Source organism: Adiantum capillus-veneris, chromosome 21, assembly GCF_014529385.1.
Source record: "Adiantum capillus-veneris isolate H3 chromosome 21, ASM1452938v2, whole genome shotgun sequence".
Classification (NCBI taxonomy): Eukaryota; Viridiplantae; Streptophyta; class Polypodiopsida; order Polypodiales; family Pteridaceae; genus Adiantum; species Adiantum capillus-veneris.
In genome coordinates this window covers 84,494,451-84,515,133 of record NC_140951.1, presented here as the reverse complement: position 1 = coordinate 84,515,133, position 20,683 = coordinate 84,494,451, and positions in this window count along the sequence as shown.

Below are 20,683 nucleotides of genomic sequence, written 5' to 3'. Positions count from 1 at the left end.
CACCCCCTAGGAAACAGGTTTATAATTGATCATAGATGTGACACCACAATTCACTCAGCCCCATTGCAGTATTGTTACATGTGTAAAGCGGACACTGATGTTGGGGAAGATTCTCCTTATATGGATGTACTACCTGGGATGACTGAGTCAGACAATGTGGATTGGGTTCACCTAGCAGCAACCATAGACACTTGGGGAAACAGGGGGACAACCTGGGTAACACCTGAGGGGGATAAAATGCCACCACTCGTACCCTTAAATATGCTAGAAGCAATGCATATAGCTTCTGACAAGACTCATCCTCATATAACAAAGAAAACATACAAGTGGGTCCCTAAATCTTCTTTAGCAACCATGGTTGATGCTAAAAAACAGAAGCTTTGTAAGAAACGTCCCACTCGCTCCAAGAAATGTAAGGAAACGTGGCGTTGGATTCCTAAACGACTATTGGAAGCCCAAGGCTACTATCAAGGAAATGATCAAATCTAGGTGCCAAAATGTAGATTTTGTTCTTACCTGTCACTTGACCCATGTGAGTCAAACCCTGTGACAACAAAGCCGATTAAAGATCGTGGGAAAGGAAAAATCACAAAACACTATACTACGGATCCGGAGCTAGTATGGGGTCCCAAGCAAGAAAGGCTTGTTTTACTCAACTTAACCATAGAAAAAATGAATAAAGCTTCTAGCTTCTCATGTAATGCATCCATAGAGGTAAAGGCTTCTACACAACCTCCACCTACCATAGGTAGCCTCCATGAAGTTACAAAAGATTTGACACCTCCCATTGTTCAATTATTACCTGATGCACTACTTCAAGTTCGTTCATGGGAGAGTACCTTACCACCCTTGCAACTCGATGAAGCACCCAAGGTAATAGAGATATTTGGAAAAAATCCTCACCTATTACCAACTGGAACAATTGGTTTCAAAGGGTGATGATCACATTTCAAACAGTATGACCTACCCAAGGAAGGGGGGAAGTCTTCATTCACGTCAGCCTATTGAATTATTTCCCTCTTACCCTTCTTTCCCTGACCTCTGAATCTCCCAATCTTAGGGAATGTATATATAAAGTCTTATACTCACAAAAAACAAAAATAGTAAAGAGCAAGAGCAATTAGCAAACGAGTATGCACAATAAAAGTCAAAACATTGACCCAGACCTACACATTCACATCTTGTACACTAAAACAGAAACCTATGTCATCAAACACCTTTGATCCTTATCACTCGAGTGATGGAGGGTAGGTAGGATTAGTACAATAGGAGTGTTTCTGTTTTAGAGTTTAGTGATTAACAAAGTTCTTTCTTCCCACTGATGTGCCTCCTAGAGGTATTCTTTGTGTTTCCTCGTGTGTACAGGAACGTGTTGATGTTGTCAAGATCTGAACCTTCATGGGATCTTTCTCTCGTTCACTCTTCAAATCAAGCTCGATTATCAACACAAACAAGTGATTCTTGTCCATTAGCACTGTCCCTTATCTTTTTTGCATCCATGTTTGTCTGATTTAATTGTAATTGGTAGCATAATATTCAGTGCATTTGCTTAGTATCAAACATTAAATTTAATGTAATTTTTTGTCATAATCACTTGTCTAGGTTTAAAAAAAAACAAGTAGTCCGACTAAGCTAGTTGACCAAGCTAGGCGTTAGAGATCTTCTCTTAATACCATGGGGAATGCCTTCCTAATAATCAATGAGGTTCTTAATCCGATTTAGGCAGCATTGTGTGCAATGTACTAGGGCTTTCAGTGGGCTTAATCCCTGTTGACCTATAACTTAAGTATTATAAAGGGAGTTTACTAATGTGATGAGCCTGGGGAGGGTAACAATGTTATATGACCCCCCAAACTTACAAAATTAAAATGCTGAAAACGAACAAACAAAACAAAAAAATCAAAGTGCCACAATGTAAAATCTTAAGCTGGAAGCAAAATCTAAGCTTGATTTGGTACTTCACTCACATGTATTGCCTATGGTACTCGAGCCCTAGAGGTTCCCAGTGTGGACGCTTTTCCTTGAAAAGCAAAAAACCCAAGGCATACAAAATAAGCACACACATCATAATTGAATCATGGGTCAAAGAAATAAGTTAGGCGATGATTTCATGAGCGTTTCCTTTTATCGTATTTTAACTACAAGGTCTTCTAGGTATAGCCTCTAGTCAGCCCTCGGACATGAAATACTTGGCTCTCGCGATTAAACAGCTTAATTGACCAGAGAAAGTTGAGAAGCTTGCCCATGGTATTAATTGTTGATCTCTAGTGTCTTTCAACCGTTAAATTAGCAACCCCAGACTTGTTTAGTTTTTGACCTTTATAACTATGCGTTGGATTATATTACAATTTGATGTTTATTACTGACAAATGGTTTAAAATTTTGTAATTTGTCTGCCTACAACTGCATATGCTTTTTAATTGTATATGAGAATGCAATTACTGTGCCAATGTTGTTTGATTTTGTAGTGAATGAAGAAGGCTAAGGACATTCATCTCAAATGCTCTTCCACCTCGACGAACGAACTTTAACTCAATAGCTTCCGAGGACGAAATCTACATCAGGAAGGGGGGCATGTCAACCCTCACGCACATTCCTATCACCTACAATAGACGCAGTATAATTTATTCGGTAGAGTCAAGTACCGGGCTTGTCGGTCCAATAGGAAAAGGGTAAGAGTGATCGCCGATGAGAGGCGCACTCTAACTGGAATATTCAAGGGTTAGTTGGCTTTGCATGGGCGTCCAAGTGTGAACGGGGCCAGTTCATATAAAAGTCACCTAAACCTAAAAATATTTTATTCTTTCATTAGTGCAATTGAAGAGTGCTCTTGCTCCATCTTCATCTTCTTCTTCTTCATCTCCTTGTGTGTGTGTGTATGCGAGAGAGAGAGAGAGAGAGAGAGAGAGAGAGAGAGAGAGAGAGAGAGAGAGAGAGAGAGTGATCGAGCGTTGCGACGGTGGCGAGGCGGTTGAACGTTGCGTAGCGGCATCTCCCTCTTCTTCGCGGTGAGGAATCCTCCACGACAGCAAACGTAGAGCGGTGAGTGACACACCATCGCCATCTTTGAGCTTAATAGTTTAGGCTAGTTGCATGCTTAGAGCCATTTTTGGCTCGTACACAGTGTATTGGCAAGTCCCTTGCATTGACACGTGCGACAGATGCGCATAGAAAACAAGATAATATCACCCAACACTCCAAGTCATCAATAGATCGACAGATCTGCATAGTTAATTGGTGTTGCCTTAATCGATGAATCTACACCAGTATGAGCAATTTCACACTGCCTAAATCGAAAAATCTATGTGCACATGACCAACATACTAGGCAAGGCATAAAAGACAAAACGTTTACCATTTCTTTGACGCCAAATTGGAGTATGTTTGAGTAGTGGAGTACTTAGAAATTGTTGTCTATTATTCAAAAGCTTACTCATGTGAGTAGTTGTATATCTTAATGAAAAATCATCTCAATAGAAATTATAATTAGTGCAATTAGAAGCCATGACATTAGAGATGGTTGGTTTTCCATATCATAAAACATTATAGTAAAAGAGAAGGTGAAAATAGGAGTGACTTCTTAGATGTATATACCTAGAGAATATTTGGCATTTGAAAATGTACCTATGTGCACGTATGGAGAGAGTTGTAATTGGAAGAACTGTAACTCAAATTACCTTTTGATTTCACAAAATATAATTCTTTTACGAGTTGGAGAGAGTTCTAACTATCAACCTCACACCAAAAAGAGTTAATGAGTCCAAAATGTGTCAATTGTGTGCTAATAGTTGGCTATGAAATAAAAGCTAGTATTGTCATGTGTTCAATATAAAGATAAAAAGAATAGCAATTTCATTTAGTCTCTTGAGGAGTAGAAGTGTATAAGAGATTTGATACTAAATACTAAATTGGATTCCACACAAAGGAACTTGTTGTGCTTTGTGACTAGATGTAACACAATTAGAAAACAAAGGGTTAAACACACCTGCAAACATATCTTTTGAAGATAGACATGACTTGTGAATCAATAGAATGAGAATAGTAATGAATTATGCTTGACACAAATGAAAATAATAATAATAATAATTCCTACCGACAGAATTGATTATCTTGCAAGAGAAACAAATGATAAGTGAGTGAAAAGGACAATTTTTGGTTGGATTTTGTAACAAATTGTGTAAATATAACAAAACAATTTGCCACCTTCTCGCTTAAGAATTGGTTGAAAGGGATAAGTGTATGTTAGAGATAGTCGTTAGAACTTGAGAAGTGATACTTAGTGAGAGAGAAAGGGGGTCATCAAAGAGTTGCACATCAACCTTGCATGGTGGCCGGTAGGTGAGAGAATTCACGAGGGGATTTTCTTACTAATTGTAGCCTCTCTTTTGAAAAGTGAGTGAATTTGGTAGATTTTTTTAGTGTGATGGTATGGAGACGACTTATTGTGAGTGCATGAATGCGATGCGTGTGTGGAGAGAGAGAGAGAGAGAGAGAGAGAGAGAGAGAGAGAGAGAGAGAGAGAGAGAGAGAACACAGGATGTGGGTGGAGCAACTCACAACAATGTGTGAGAGAGCGCCCCTTATTCCTAGATCTAGTAAGGAATAAGGTGTGGAGCAACTCACCACAATGTGTGAGAGGGAGCCCCTTATTCTTCTATCTAATAAAGAATAAGGTGTGTACAAGTGATGGGCAGTTGGACGCCTCTGGCGCATCCGACCAGGGTTAGAGGCACACCGCCTTCACCTCAACAATCTTCTCACTTAACGAAAAATGTACCTAGCAGTATGTACAAGAGTTATAGGAAAGAAAGCCATCTCAACCTATGCACACTCGTTCTCTCGAAGTTAATGCATGCCGTCGTTTAGAATCTAGTGGTGTGCAAAAGCATATATCCCTGCTAGAATCAACATGCATACCCTATAGTTATCCTGTAATGACGTACACTACTCCATGATACATCATGTAGTGTCAACTGACAACCTCAACTACAAACTCTCCCACAACAACTGCTATGTTGGGTCTCGACACTAAGAGGTCATACATGAGAGTTCTAAAGGTTGATGACAATTGCGTAATCTCTACCAACATATCCATGCCAATTGCATTTAGCCGTGTACAATAATCTTTTACAATCTATTTGTAGTAGGTATTTAAATGCTTGCTGAATCACCACTAGAACTAGTCATGAATGAACACATCAATCTTTACTCTAGGGTAGTCATCACTCCCTCATCGTCCATAGGGACTGTATCCACATATCCTTGTGTCACCATAGCACTCTCTAGCATGAGCATGTCAGAGAACTCCATATCGCTCATCTCTGTGGTAGGAGGCATCTCTGTTCTAAGAGGATCGATCTAATATGTCTCGCTAGAGCATTGCCGCATGATCTCTGCATCTATAGACATGTTGTGCATAGCACTTTGGAGCTCATCCGCGAAAGATATGTGTCTAGTCTCTTGCTGGCATGATTGTAATGTAATGAAGACTATGTCTTCTTGCACCTCAAATACATACATAGGGTAGACCAAGCCAATCTTGGATTCCCATGCAATGACTAACAACTTGTAGTGCATCTGGAAGAACTTCTCCCTAAGTAGTACTTGACATCCATGGTCTCTTAGCTGTCTCACCGAGATCAAACTCTTTGCAATCTTAGGAACATAACACACATCTTGTAGCATATAAAATGCACCACTATGTTAATGACAAGCATATATCTCATGCACTCTCTATGTCATATGTTGATCTGTCAGCTAGATGCACACGATCAAGGCTCCCACTAGCAAAAGTGTCACGACGTGATGTGACATAAAACATTGCATACTCATCTAGCCATCGAGAGCAAGTGGAATCTCTATCAAACATAAAAGCAAGAGAAACACCAGATGTAAACATGACATCATCGTCACTAGCATATGAAGCCACCTCTCTAGTTTGTGTCAAAATTGTCTTTGCATCACACATACATCTACATCATTGTCTCTGATGCTAGTGACATCACCGTCATTAGCATATATGAATTTACCTCTCTAGTTTGTGTCAAAATTGTCCATGCATCACACATATATCTACGCCATTGTCTCATGTATCTAAAGCAATGTCGTCTAATGTGCCATGTGTGACCACAATGCAATATCTCAAGTGTCCACATGAACAAGACCGCTATCTCACATGAGTCATTGTACTGGACTCAAAACTATTGTCACACATATGAACTTCCATAAGTGAATGTCAAAGTGGGATAATCAAGAGCTATGGCTCTATAACATGTATAAGGGCAATGTGCATAAACCAATTTCAAAGAGAAGTGCACCAAACTTGGAGCAACCCTTGCAGAGAGAAAACACTCTCACAAGAGCTCACTAGCACTCGTAGTGCTCAAGTGCATCAATGCATAGAATCTCCCACAGTAGTGTAACCACATTGTACTCTACAATCGTCGCACTGATGCAAGTCTCAACTGACAAAGTTACATGGAACCTGTAACTAGTAACTACCTATAAACTATATGCAGTAGACTCATGATCAAAATATTCGTCGATAAAAAACAGTGCAGACTATAAGTCTACATGTAGCCACTGCGAGCATACACAAATCTCAGTCTTGTGAGAGTGGATACAAGAGCACCAATCCGTGTCCAAAGACAACCATATTCCCGTCAATGTGGGAGCAAAGTTGACCACAACAAAAGAGAATCACCATCTCAATTCGATGACATCAAATACATCAAAAGAGTATATAGCAATCAAGCCAAACTATGGCGAGAAATCTAGGGAAAATCAGACAGAGTCTCCCCTTCAAAGTGATCAAAATCTTAGCGTAATCTCTCAAACCATAAACCATATCCAAGATGCCAAAGTGGGAGAAGCTCTTGACCACTATAAACTGACCAAAAGCTGTCAACAAAAGATATGGCAAAGTAGGAGTAAACCTAGACCACTATAGTGTTCGAAAGAGGACTCAAAAGACCATAAACCAAAACCACTACTCAATGCCAAAGAGTAATGCCAAAATGGTTCCACAATGTGCATACAATGGCAATCCTCACTCAACGTACATAAATGGAGTGACCACGCATAAACAAGCGCCAAAAAAGTTGCAATTCAAAAAATTGATCAAGGAAAAAACAATGCTCTTAAGAGGGCTGACCGGCACTCAAAAGTTCTCACCAAAATGCATCTACAATGGGCATCAACCATGTTCCATAACCATATGCAAATCCATCTGCAAAAATCATAAACCAAAGTACAAAATTGCTAGCAAAGTGTCCGATGAAACCTGTAAGAGAAGGAGTTAGGTCTTTGAGTGAGCTCAACGGAGCGAACCTTTTTTTTTTTTTGAGGACCGCTGTTCCTACCTCCTCTTCCTCCTCTCACCGCCCACGTGCTTCCTCCTCTTCCCTTGCTCCTCCTCCTTAGCCTCCTCCTCCAACATCCTCCCTCTCCTCCACCTCCTTTCTCCATCTACTCCTATAACTGCCTTCCCTTCTTCCATCTTGTCCTCCACCAACCCCCCTCCCTTCCTCACGGTCCTCCACTCCCTTTTTCCTCTCTCTTTTCCTATCACTCTATACCCCTATCCCCCCCCCCTCTCTCTCTCTCTCTCTCCCTGTGTGTGTGTGTGTGTGTCCACCCCCTGTCATCCCTCTCTCCCATTGTCTTCCCCCTCTCTCTCTCCCTGGCCCCACCTCCCCCCCCCCCCCCTCTCTCTCCCTCTCTGTGTGTGTGTGTCCACCCCCTATCATCCCTCTCTCCCATTGTCTTCCCCCTCTCTTTCCTTGGCCCCACCTCTTCCCCCCCCCTTCTCTCTCTCTCTCTCTCTCTCTCTCTCTCTCTCTCTCTCTCTCTCTCTCTCTCTCTCTCCCCCCCCCTCCTTTGACATGGATAGATTACCCCCTTTTCAAGTATTCACTAGTCGCACCCTCCTTATCTCTCACACACACCGATATCACTCAGCTCATCAGACAGGACTTGATTCAGTTAGACACCAGGAGGACATGGATACATCCTATGCGTGTGCCGAAGATGGCGTTCTACAGAGAGCATCTCCTTGAGCTAACAGAGGATGGTTTTGTGACCAGACCTACCTACATGAACACTCATCTATCCCATGGATTACGATGTGTTATTGGACATATGTGCACATCATCACATCAATTAGAGTATTGTGACTGGGAGATTTAGAGGAGTACCATCAGAGGCTAGGGTTGAGAGAGATCGAGATGTGGGGGGGGAAGAGAGAGAGAGAGAGAGAGAGAGAGAGAGAGAGAGAGAGAGAGAGAGAGAGAGAGAGAGAGAGAGAGAGAGAGCACAGGAGGCAAAGAGAGAGAGGGAAGATATAGAGGGAGAGAAAGAGAGAGATTGGGGGGGGGGGGGCTTACATGAACACTCATCTATCCCATGGATTACGATGTGTTATTGGACAGATGTGCACATCATCACATCAATTAGAGATTGAGGCTGGCAGATTTAGAGGAGTACCAACACAAGCTAGGGTTGAGAGAGAGCGAGGTGTGGCACAGAGAGAGAGAGAGAGAGAGAGAGAGAGAGAGAGAGAGAGAGAGAGGGAGGGAGGGAGAGGGGGAGAGAGAGAGAGATGGGGGGGGGGGGGGGATTGCTATTGCTTTGGCTTGGGGTTGTTTTCTTTTTTTTCCTAAGGCACCCCCTTCCCCTCCACTCTCTCCCTCTTTTAAAGAAGAAAAAAAAGAAGGCATCCCCCCCCCCCACCATCTCTCTCTCTCTCTCTCTCTCTCGCTCTCTCTCTCTCTCTCTCTCTCTCTCTCTTTTTCTCTCTCTCCATATATTCCCTCTCTCTCTCTCTCTCTCTCTCTCTCTCTCCCGCCACACCTCACTCTCTTTCAACCCTAGCCTCTGTTGGTACTCCTCTAGATCTGCCAGCCTCAATCTCTAACTGATGTGATGATGTGCACATTTGTCCAATAACACATCGTAATCCATGGGATAGATGAGTGTTCATTTAGCCGGGTCTGGTACAAAATCATCCTTTGTAAGCTCAAGGAGATGCTCTCTGTAGAAAGCCCACTTTGTGCCAAGCACAACCATAGGTTGTATCCATGTCCTCCTAGTGTCTAACTGAATCAAGTCCTCTCTGATGAACTGAGTGATCTCGGTCCGTGTGAGAGACAAGGAGAGTGTGTCCAGTGAACACATGGAAAGGGGGTAATCTATCCATGTCAAAGAGAGAGAGAGAGAGAGAGAGAGAGAGAGAGAGAGAGAGAGAGGGAAGATATGGAGGAAGGGAAAGAAAAAGAAGAAGAAGAAGAGGATTTTAACATTGTAGGAAACTATCCCAAGAGACCTCAACGACGGGAGTTGAACTCAAGACTTGGAGGGAAATGACATAACTAATCTACCACACTTGGGTGATAGAAAGGTTATACCATTTTCCTCTTTTTATTTAACACACACCCACACACACCCCCGAGAAGAAGAGGATTTCAACATTGTAGGAAACTATCCCAAGAGACCTCAAAGATACGGCAGTTGAACTCAAGACTTGTTATTTAAGTGGGAAATGGCATAATCAATCTACCACACTTGGGTCATAGAAAGGTTATACCATTTTCCTCTTTTTATTAGCGTGTGCGCGCGGGCACACACACACACACACGAGAGAGAGAGAGAGAGAGAGAGAGAGAGAGAGAGAGAGAGAGAGAGAGAGAGAGAGAGAGGGAGGGAAGGGGAGGGGCCGATATATATATATAGAGAGAGAGAGAGAGAGAGAGAGAGAGAGAGAGAGAGAGAGGGAGTGGAGGGTAGGGGCTGACACACACACACACAAAAGGAGGAGGAGGTTCTTGGCTACACCATTGGAGGGAGGGGAAGCAATGGGCTATGGTTGTAGGATTAGGGGCTGCACATGGTGGTAGTAAGCTAGCACCACTAATCACTAGTGGTGGGCTAAGTTGGTGGTGGCAATGGGTGCTAAGGGGTGGTAATGGGAGGTAGTGGTGGTGGGATGAAAAAAAAAAAAGCTCGCTCCGTTGAGCTCGCTCCATAACCATCCCCTAAGAGAAGCTCTAACTATAGTGCCAATGTCGACAACTTTTCCCACTCCTTTACCCAAATCCACCAAAAAATCTCAAACCTCAAGCTCTACACAGGCTCAAATTGCATCCTTAGAGTTTATGCACCTAACCTCGAGCACCTGTCGTGATTTCAAAAGTGCATAAAACTCGTACACTACGCAACCTGAAATTTCTTGCAATCAGCGATTAGTGACAAATTTGCAAAATTTTCTTCTGTAAAGTTGTAGATCACGCCAAAATGGAAGGGCATTGCAGACAAAATTTTTAAATCTACAATCTACAAAGAGAAAAACAAATTTGAAACTACAGTGCTCCGTTAGCTATTTTCGCATCGAATTGAGATCGAGCAAAGTATTGAAAAAACTATATATACTATTTCAACACTTCTCAAGTGAAAAAAAATCGACAAGTTCTATTAATTGATGCTATTAATTATGTATAAGATATTTATTAACTAGGAGGGAAGACATTAAAATGAAGCACACATACATACATAGAGAGAGAGAGAGAGAGAGAGAGAGAGAGAGAGAGAGAGAGAGAGAGTTTTCATCAAAGCATGTTATATTTTTTAACCTGAGAGTGTGTTTGGATACTGATCGTGGTGTTTCATAAGTGTACCTCGTAAAAAACCACAAGGAGGGTTAGAGTTTTGTCAAGCTCAATGTTTGTAATCATACAAGATGTCAATGTTATTAATTGTTTGTTGTTTCTTTTTTTATGTTTCAAAAAAAAAGAAAACATGCAAGTCTCCTTGCATGGGGGAGTTTGCACAGTCCTCTCCAATTCTTATAATACGAGGGAACGTGCCATTCCCACGACAGCGTGTAAATTTTAGTGTGTTCCTTTCATTGCATTCTCGGCTGTCAAGAGTAAAATGTGGTAGTTATTACTCACCTCTCACTCAAATATCTCATGTTTGTAAATGTGTAGGAGTTGTATCCAGGCTTCTTTATACATTGACTGCAATGAAACATAATAACATTATAAAGGTATAAAAATTAAGTAGAGCGCATGAAACATTTTTCTAATTGTGAACATTTTACAATTAGAATAAAAATTAGAACAATTTATGAGTATTTGTACCAATCCAAGTACAATGCTATTTCATTACAACGGTTTGTCGTTTTTCATAACGACAGGAATGAACGTACGCAGTTATCAATCTTATCATGATTTCTCGCTGTCTGACTTTGAGTCCAACACTAGTCATTTGTAGTAGTTGTGGGATATTGAGTGGCCATTTGGGATGTATGAGGTTCATCCTTTTCAACTATGCAAACCACTTGTTTAGTACGGGATCAAATGAAAAAATGAGCCAATGATGTGTCAAGCTAGTGAGCTCCTGTTTAAGCAAAGTATCACATGCCTTCGAGATGCAAGCATAGGTAATTACATATAGTGAGAAATGCCATTGCTTAGCATTTGCTGGAAACAACCCAGAGCTTTTTTTGTGGAGTGTTTCAAGAGACGATATTCCGAACGAAAAGGTGCTCAAGCACATTTTGAGCTTTCTCAATAACACCACTTCTCGCATATGTGATCGTTGCTCCTACGTAGTGCCATATGTTTTCAAGATGCAAGCATAGGTGATTACATTAGGAGAAATATGCCCGTTTCGCATGTTGGAAATAGCCAAGTAGAGCTTCTTGGCCCTGCCACTATTGGGCATATCCCGCAGTCAATGCACTTGCAGAGATATGCGCTCGCTTCGGTTTAGCTGAAATATTCTAGAGCTTGCTCGCTTGCTTGATGTTCGTCTCACATCCTGCAATCGGTGCATTCCAAGAGGCGACATTCCAGACAGGAAGCTCCTCCATCGCTTTTTGTGCTTTCTCAATCGCACCACGTTTGGCATACACATCAACGAAGACAATGTCAAGCACGAAATCTTTTTTCAACAGTCTCTGACTAACAATATGATTGCAAATTTTTGTGCCCATATCAACATCTTGCGTAGAGCCACGCGCCTTCAAGATGCATGTGTAAGTGATTGCATCTGGAGAGAGGCCCTCGCTACTACTGAAAATAGACTAGAGCTTTCTCCTTTGGGGAAAATCATGCAATCAGTGCATTCCAAGAGTCCACACCTAGAAAGGAAGTTGGAAATACCCTAGAGCTCTCTGGCCCTGCTCATGTGATGCATATTCCACGACTAGTGTATTCCAAGAGTCTACACTCCAAATAGGTAGCTCCTCAAGCACTTGCATAGAGCCATATGCCTTGAAGATGTAAGCATAGCATTCACAACGAAAGGATGGGTGACTGAATTTGAAGAGATACACTTGCTCTTGTTGCACACATCCCACAATTAGTGCATTCCAAGAGGCATCATTCCGGATAGAAAGTTGCTCAAGCACTTTTTGTGCTTTCTCAAGGGCGTCACATTTGGCATACATATCGACCAAAATAGTGTCCAACAAGTGGAGAGACCGCCTCGCTTTGCATCTATTCAAAACATCCCAGCCCCTTTGCCCATCTTTGCATCTTCCAAATTTCGACACGCCTTCAAGATGCAAGCATAGGTGATTGCATCTAGAGAGATGCGCTTGTTTCATATAGAGAGATGTGCTCGCTTTGGATCTGCTGAAAATATTATAGAGCTTGCTTGCTTCCCTAATGTTTGGCACATCCCGCAACCAGTGCATGCAAGGGTGAACACTCCTCATAGGATGCTGAAAACAACTTAAAGATTTCTGGCCCTGCTTCTGCGGTGCGTATCCCGCGAGCAGTGCATTTCAAGAGATGCCATTCCCATCATTCAATGCATCTGACAAGCAACATTTTGGACAAAATGGTCATGAAGAACATGCCCAGATCATATCACATCTAAGAAAAACATCTCAGAGCTTCCTCACCTACCCTTTCTTGACATATCCGAATATAAAAGCACTTCGAGAGACTTCGTTTGGTGAGAAACCGTCACTTTTCATGTGGCTAAAATAGCTTAGAGCTGCTTTGCCACAACCATGTCTCTCGTATCGAGTAATCAATGTGCTCCAAGTGGAGACAATTGGTAGAAAAAGCTCATCCAAAAGTTTTTGTAGTTCCATGAGGGCACCACATTCGGCATACATATTGATCAAAACACCGATAAGCATGATATTTGCCTCCAACGACCCATGACTAGCAATTTCATCATTATGAATTCTCAAACCCATGTGAAGGTCTTGCAGAAGGCGGCCAACTTTCAAGGTGCAAGGATGGGTGAATCGATTTGGAAAAAGGACTTCCCTTTGCATCTGGTTAAAATAGCCTAGAGCTCTCTGGCCCTGCTCTTGTTGGAGACGTGCCGCAATCAGTGTATTCCAAGATGCGGCATTTCGGACAAGAAGCTAGTCATCCATAATTTGGCTTGCAATCCCTAGACATTTATAATTGGTCTTGCCAAAATGGCCAATCAGATTGAGGGTGATAGCTACTAGCCAAATGGGAGTTGAGTGAGCAATTTACAGTGTTATCAGAGTGTTTTTGAGAAGCTGCCTGCTCAAAACACAGGTTTCTCTCGAAACCCGGTTATGCACCTTGACCGCTTGAAAGCTTGCTGCAACATTGAAGCCATGGATAGGGGTAAACAGCTCCATGCTGATACTATTGAGAAAAGATTTGAAGTTGATTGTTCAATCAACAATGCTTTGATGGTGCTATATTCCAGCTGTGGCCCATTAAGTGACGCCCAACATGCCTTGGGTGAGATATCAAGAAGGGATGTTGTAGGATGGATAAGCTACCTTCTAGACCGCTTACCAGAATACGGGAAACGTATAGGTTGCTAGGGAAGCTTTCAGGATCGTTTTGAACTTGAAGAAAACTGATGCTTCAACTTTTACCTTGATGTCTAACATTTATGCGATCAGTGGTCATGAAAACTATAACTCTAGGTGAAGAGAGGTTTTCCAATAATTTGAAATACACAGGGACAAGTATTGCTTTGCCAATGAACTGGCTCTTATATGATGCTTCATGATATAGAGATATTGATCTCTTAAATCCACATGAAAATCCTCGGCCTGCTTAGATAGACATGGATCAATCCAAAGAAGAAGAAACAATATTGATGATGACTCTGACTTTATGTGACTACTTACTTTAGGTGTCTGCATAGTGTTACAAGGACTGAAGAGAGAGTAGATAGTCAAGTCTGCCATCATACTTCTCTAAGGTGCAATGAAGACCCATCTAAATAGATGTTTTATATGTATAATGATTATTTTACCAAACAGAAGAGAGAGAGAGAGAGAGAGAGAGAGAGAGAGAGAGAGAGAGAGAGAGAGAGAGAGAGAGAGAGAGAGAGAGAGAGAGAGAGAGAGAGAGAGAGAGAGAGAGAGAGAGAGAGAGAGGAGAGAGAGAGAGAGAGAGAGAGAGAGAGAGAGAGAGAGAGAGAGAGAGAGAGAGAGAGAGAGAGATGGAGGTTACCAACCTTGTTGCTGATTGCAACAATCTGTGTGGAGAAGGTTTGACAATCCCCACCATGCTTGAGATGCTGAAGTAGACTGCACGTGAGAGATAGCTGATGGGAGATTTGCTATGTAAAGCAAGATGCGGAGATTCACTTCATAAAGTTGTTGCGCAAACTAAAAATGTTGTTGCGTGCGTAGAGCCACATGCCTTCAAGATGCATGTGTAGGTAATTGGATTTGGAGGGTTCTGGCCCTGCTCTTGTTGCACAATCCTGCAATTAGTGCATTCCTTGGAAGAGGTGACATTCCAGATAGGAAGCTCCTGCTGCACTTTTTGTGCTTTCTCAAGCACACCACATTTGGCATACATACCAACCAAGACAGAGCCAATCAAGACATCTTTTTTCAACATCCTCTGACTAACAATATAATCCCACACTCAATGCATTCCAAGAGGCAACATTCCGGACAGCAAGCTCCTCAAACACTTTTGGTGCTTTCTCAAGCGCACCACATTTGGCATGCATATCTAGCAAGACAGTGCCAAGCACAATAGATTTTCTCAACAGTCTCTAGTTAACTATTAAGTTTTGTGCCCATATCAGCATCTTGCGTAAAGCCACATGCCTTCAAGATGCATGTGTAGGTAATTACATTTGGAGAGAGGCCCTTGCTTCGCATCTTCTGAAAACAGCCTAGAGCTTTCTAGCCCTGCTTTCATTGCACACATCCCGCAATCAATGCCAACATTCTAGACAAGAAGCTTCTGAGACAATTTTTGTGCTTTCTAAAGCACATATCAGCATCTTGTGCCCATATCAGAATCTTGCATAGACCCACATGCCTTCAAGATGCATGCGTAGGTGGTTGCATCGAGAGAGAGGCCCTCGCTTCACATCTGTTGAAAACAGCCTAGAGCTTTCTAGCCCTGCTCTCATTGCGCACTTCCCACAATCAGTGCCGACATTCCAGACAAGAAGTCATGTCTTTGTGCTTTCTCAAACGCACCACTTTGGGCATACATATCGACCACGGACACTGCCAAGCACGACATCTTTTTCAACAATGTAATTTTTGTTCCCATATCATATCTTGGTGAGCCACACATGCTTCAAGATGCCTGTGTAGGTGATTGCTTATGGAGAGTTCTGGCCTTGATCTTTTGTGAATCCAACAATCATTGCTTCCTTGTTTTTTACCACACGATCTTCATCAAAAACCACTAAAACTGTGTGAACGTTTTTTGTGCTTTCTCAAGCGCACCCTATTTGGCTTGCATATTCAAGCAGATAGGTGCCAGCACGCAACTTTTTTCAAACAGTCTTTTGATAACTGTGAAGTTTTGTGCCATATCACATCTTACATAGAGCCACATGTCTTCATGATGCATGCGTAGGTGATTGCTTCTGGAGAGAGGCCCTCCTTGGCATCTGCTGAAATAGCCTAGCACTTTCTTGCCCTACTCTCATTGCTCACTTCCATGCCGACATTCCAGACAGGAAAATCCTCATGCAATTTTCGTTGTTTTCTCAAGTGCTATCAGCCTCTTGTGCCCATATCAGCTTTGCATAGAGCCCTGCTTCAAGATGCATGATGTAGGTGGCTGCATCCAGAGATGAGGCCCTCACTTCACATCTACTGAAAACGGTGCCTAGAGCTTTCTAGCCCTACTCTTGTTGCGCACTTCCCACAATCAGTGCTGACATTCCAGAGAAGCAATTTTTGTACTTTCTCAAGCGCACCACATTTGACATACATATCAACCAAGACACTACCAAGCACAACATCTTTTTCAACAGTCTCTAACTGACTGTGAAGTTTTGTGCCCATATCAGCATCTTGCATAGAGCCACACGCCTTCAAGATGCATGCATAGGTTATTGCATTTGAAGAGAGGCCCTCTCTCCGCATCTACTGAAAACAGCCTAGAGATTTCTAGCCTTGCTCTCATTGCACACATACCGCAATCAGTGCCAACATTGCAGACGAGAAGCTCTTGAGGCAATTTTTGTGCTTTCTCAAGCGCATATCAGTATCTTGCATAGAGCCACATGCCTTCAAGATTCATCCAAAGAGAGGCCCTCACTTCACATCTGCTGAAAACAGCCTAGAGCTTTCTAGCCCTACTCCCGTTGCGCACTTCCCACAATCAATGCCGACATTCCAAACAGGAAATTCCTGAAGCAATTTTTGTGCTTTCTCAAGCGCACCACATCTGCCATACATATCAACCAAGACATTGTCAAGCACGACATCTTTTTTTTCAACAATGTAATTATATTAGCATCTTGCATAGAGCCACATGCTTTCAAACATATCAACCAAGACACTGTCAAGCATGACATATTTTTTTTTCAACAATGTAATTATATTAGCATCTTGCGTAGAGCCACATGCCTTCAAGATGTTTGTGTAGGTGATATCATGATTGCATTTGGAGAGTTTTGGCCTTGCTCTTGTTGCGCAATCCGCAATCAGTGATGTGAAGCGAGCAAGCAAAAGCTGAGCGTGCAGAGCTGATAAACGGTAAAGATAGGCGAGCTCGGAGTGCCTTCAAGATGCCTGTGTAGGTGATTGCATCTGGAGAGTTCTGGCCTTGCTCTTGTTGCACAATCCTGCAATCAGTGCTTGTTAAGGCGGTTACGCCGCTAGCGGAATCTAAATAGCGAGAACTCAACCAACAACAGAATTTGTCAGACGAGGACGGAGCTTGACCCGCAGGCGCATGGAAACAACTAGGTGGGTGTCAAATCACCTACTCGACCTTCTAATGACAATCACTACTAAGGAAATCAAATCTAAGTTCTAAAATACGCAAGTGACTGAAATCCGTACTACGAACGAATGCTATACGAAACAGGATCTAGAATCATTGAATCGATCTCAAACTCAAGAGGAAGTCTATACACTAGGTAAGAACAACACCCTAAGGACTTGAACTGCAAAATCAACCTATAACCACTCCGTGCGGTAAACGCGTATGAAGACAGGCCGAAAAATACAGGTGATCGAAACTTAGCCCCGATGGTACTAATGTGTAGCTCTACTCGTTGTGGTTCTATAGATATGCTGCACGCTCCATTCCGACACACGAGTTGGAAGAAAACTCACACCGAAGCTCGTAGGAACTTACCACACATAGAAGCCGATAGCGCGCACTCTTGGTATCTGTGCGTAGCTCTCGCCGTTGCTAACACAATGGTGGTGTCGCTTCTCCAATGGCGGCTCCATAGCTCGCGTAGCAAGTAGATAAGAATCTCACTTTCTCTCTCTCTCTCAGACACAGTCACGACGCTCAAAAAACCCACTTTGATTAATAATCTGCCCCCCTTAGGTTACAAAAACTTTGGCTTATATACCTCAGCCTTGGAGGTGAGAACATCTCTAACTAATTACATCAGCAAGTGAAATTACTTTGGGATTACAAGCTGGAAACTCAATTGAGTCCCGTTACTTAATGAATGGCTCAAATCAAAATTAATGTCGGAAAGACATTTATTACAATCAATGGTTACAAAATGATGAGTGTGAGCAAAAATGTGGTGTGTGATCCTCTGCTGGCTCAACACTCCCCCCCCTCCGCGTTCATGTCGTCCTGACATGAATTTTATGCTTGGTCAATAAAGTCCTGTCGTCTTGAGCATCTGCAAATGTGATTCGTATCGTAGGTTGCCGATGGTCAAGGTTGGGCCGAATATTTTGCTTTCGAGGTGAAAAAGCCGGTGTAGAAAGCTTCTTCAAATGTTTGCATGTGGAAGCTAGGCAAAAACATAATCCTTTGGTATAGGAGGTGTAACACTTTTGGAGAAGGCTGCAATGAAAGATCGTACATCATATCAGTCACTGTGTCGGCCGTCGATAGTAGACTCGAGGTCGTGGCTTTATCTGGCGCGAACACTTCAATGCAAGCTAAGAGAGTCCTGCAGATTTTCTTGAGCATCTGACATGAAAGGTCAGGAGAGCCAGTAAAGAGCTTGATGGTGCCCGTTAGGGTTTTCACCATGTAGGCTTTACCTATTCTCTCTCCTGCCTTTGGTCCTGGCATCCTGGGATAATTAAGCCAATTTGGCTTCTTTTCTGCAATCCTGCCATGCTCTTTCCAGTTTCTAACTCTTGGCACCGGGCAGAAGGTTGCATCCTCTCGAATCTCCTTTGGTGCCTCCACCAAGTAGATGAGGTAGGCTGGGTATTTGTTCAGCCAACCTTTCCTCCATCTAGGTTGTGAATCTACTATCTTCTTTGATTGTTCCTCCTTTGTGATGTCGCCTTCGTAAAGAGCGACATACTGCTCCTCCTCTATTCTCTTTTTCGTCTTTAGCACTTCAAATTTCATCAAAGGGAAATGCAGGCTGGGTTGCATCCACTGTTCATGGAGCACTTTTGTGTCTAGTCCCTGAAGTCTAATGGAGATTAGGAGTCTCCTCTCCCATTCCATTTCCGCCTTGGCACTCTCCTCTGCTGACTTTTCTATTTGGTCATGGAGCCTTTGTTCTTCTTCTTCAGAGATTCTTGAAGTCGAGGCCACCTCTTGAGCTGGGGCTGGATCTTCAATGTGGTTGCCTCTCCAGTTTCTGGTATCTCTATGGCTGCTCCACCTGATTCTTCTTGTGGTGTCTCTGTCTCTCTTCTTTGTTGCTCTTGTAGATCTTGGAGCTGTTTGCGGAGGGCCTCATTCTCTGTCCGTAGTGTTTGATTTTCTAATGTGAGCCTCTCCTCTGCGGCCAATGATCCCTCCGCAATGTGCAACCTTTGCACTTGCTCTAATCTTAGCTCTCTTTGTAAGCTTCGGACCTGGTCTTCCAAAACTGGTACGATAGCTCCCTCTTGTTCGGTTCCTGCTCTGCTAGCTCTAGGGGTAGACCTGAGTCTAGTGATTGTTCTTTCTTGGAGATCGACTCTTTCCCTTAGCTCAATGAGCTCATCCTTAGCCGCCTCCAACTCATCCTCTATCCGCTCCCTTGCTTCCTGTGCACTTGTTACTTCTCTTGAAGCCTCGGCTAGCTGGAGAGTATCAAGCCGTCTCTCTCGTTTTCCGCATCATAGAGTGATGCTTTATGACTTTCAGATTCAGTCATAGCATTCTCTAAATTTCTCTGCAACTCTGCTTCCCTTTGTTTGGCTGTCTCAATCTCTACTTCCTTTGCCTTGGACCTTTCTTTTATCTTGCTGAGCAGTTCATGCACCATGTGCATGTCTTTTTCATCATCATCTATCAACTCTAAAGCTCTTTCGCCACCACCTCCACTGGCTTTCGGCTCTTCTAGTACTTTCTGTCGTCCAGTTTCTCTTCACTTTCTTTTTTACTCTTTGTCTTTTCTCCGTCCCTCTCCTTCATCTTGTTTTTGTAGGGTGATCCCATAAACTGCCTCAAGGGCCTCTTCTTCGGTGTATCCTATCTCTACCAGATCCTCATAATCATTTCTCTTTTGCTGAACTGGATCTATCTCTTTTCTTTGGTCTCGGCTTCTGGCTTTTCCAAAACATCTGTGTCCACCTCTACTGTGGTCTCTTCCACAATTTTTTCCGTCTTCTTCGGGCTTGGTACATCAGTCAAGAGGGATGTTGTCCTCAGCTTCCTTGGCTTTCCCCTTGTCGGCTTGCCCATCTTTCTCTTGAGGTTAGTAGACTCATCTACTTTCCTTTTCCCCTTGTCGTCCTTTTTCAGCTCAGCTTTTAAATTGCTGTACCTCCTCTTCAGTGTATGGCTCGACAGGTTGCTGCTCCAAAATAGCCTCTGACTCCTCATAAGCTTTAATATATTGATCGTATTGATCAATATGTGGCCTGGCTGAGCTAGTTCCGACTTTAGTGGGGTCTGGCACCCACTTTTCTTCAAAGTCACCCTTTAGAGCTCTTTCCGCTCTAAACTGCTCCACTAATCTTTCCATTCTTGCCGCTTTCTGACTTTTGGTTTGCTTGGGAGCAACCTTCTTCTTTACTTTCTTCTTAAGTGGCTCGTCCACATCCTCTTCAGGTTCTGAAACTACTTCTAGTTTTCGGCGTGCTCTTGTGGATGCCCTCTTGGGTACTTGGCTGTTCTTCCTCCTCGTCGGCTTCTCTAAGCCACTCATTCTGGGAGGGAACCTTTGGCCACTGATCTCTAGCTCCAATAGCTTCATAAGCTATTCTTGTCAGAATTTCCCTCCTCCTATGTACTTTGGCTTCTCGTTGTGCATGGCAATTACTTGCTCGTGGATGTGTTGAGCGTAATTCACCTCTTTTGGCATATTGCTCT